The sequence below is a fragment of the Octodon degus genome, unplaced genomic scaffold, assembly GCF_000260255.1.
Source record: "Octodon degus isolate 3935 unplaced genomic scaffold, OctDeg1.0 scaffold00091, whole genome shotgun sequence".
In the NCBI taxonomy this organism is placed as follows: domain Eukaryota; kingdom Metazoa; phylum Chordata; class Mammalia; order Rodentia; family Octodontidae; genus Octodon; species Octodon degus.
In genome coordinates, this window is record NW_004524667.1 from 9,461,274 (window position 1) to 9,462,296 (window position 1,023).

A 1,023-nucleotide genomic window follows, 5' to 3' on the forward strand; every position below is an offset into this window, starting at 1 on the left:
ACATTTATAGCCATGTAGATAGTTAAAGCAGCAGTAAACATGACAAATAAAATGAATTGAGATAATTGGCAGGGGCCATGTTTAGCACATATGTTTGCCAATTCAGAATACTGGCCAGAAGCTGCACATCCCTTGGCTGCAGAGAAGAATTCATTACTCATGATGGGATATGACTTACAATGTTGGGCAGAGAGCTACAGCAAGTCATGTGATCTTCTGAAACAAAAGTAAATAGAAGTTTAAAAGCATATTTAAGGTCAAAAATATTTTCTAATTAAATTTGATCATCACTTTGTTCTTCATTAATTCAGCAAACACTAGTCGAGCATCTTCTTATTCAATGCCAAACACTGTTACTTAGTGCTAAGGTGCAACTCTCATGGAGCTTGCTGTGCAGCAGCCCATTAATACTGAGGATTGTTTGGGTTACTGGAAAATGTCATTGTAATATCACTCAATGACCCAACTAGGGGCGGATATGACAGGCACAAATGGTATTATTTTCCAAGGAACTTTCTACTGAAGCATAGATAATAATAAATTTTAAAACAATTTAGTTTTCATGCTTTAAATAGTAAATGGTGAATTTTATTGAATGAGATTTTAAGTTTCCTTTCTTTATCTGACAAATTCAGTAATTTTTCTGGGCTAGGAATGTAGCTCAGTAGTAGAGCACTTGCCTAGTGTGAAGAAGGTTGTAGGGTCCATCTCCAGCACCAAAACAAAAGATAACATTTCAGCTCAATATACTGCTTGTCAAAATAGCTAATAATAGTCTACCAAAAATAGCTACAGTAAATAAAACTAGTGGAAAAGTCTACAAGTACTTTTGCCATTTGACAAGTTGAATGATTACAACTAAACCATTTTAATGTTTTTTCTTACTTTTGGTCATAAGCAATATTTTAGGGATGTATCATTTCATTCATTATTTTCTGCTTATCTCTTCAAAAGCACTTAGCTTGACTCAAGGGATTTAGATAATACATACATGTATAAACATATATAATATGTATATAGATA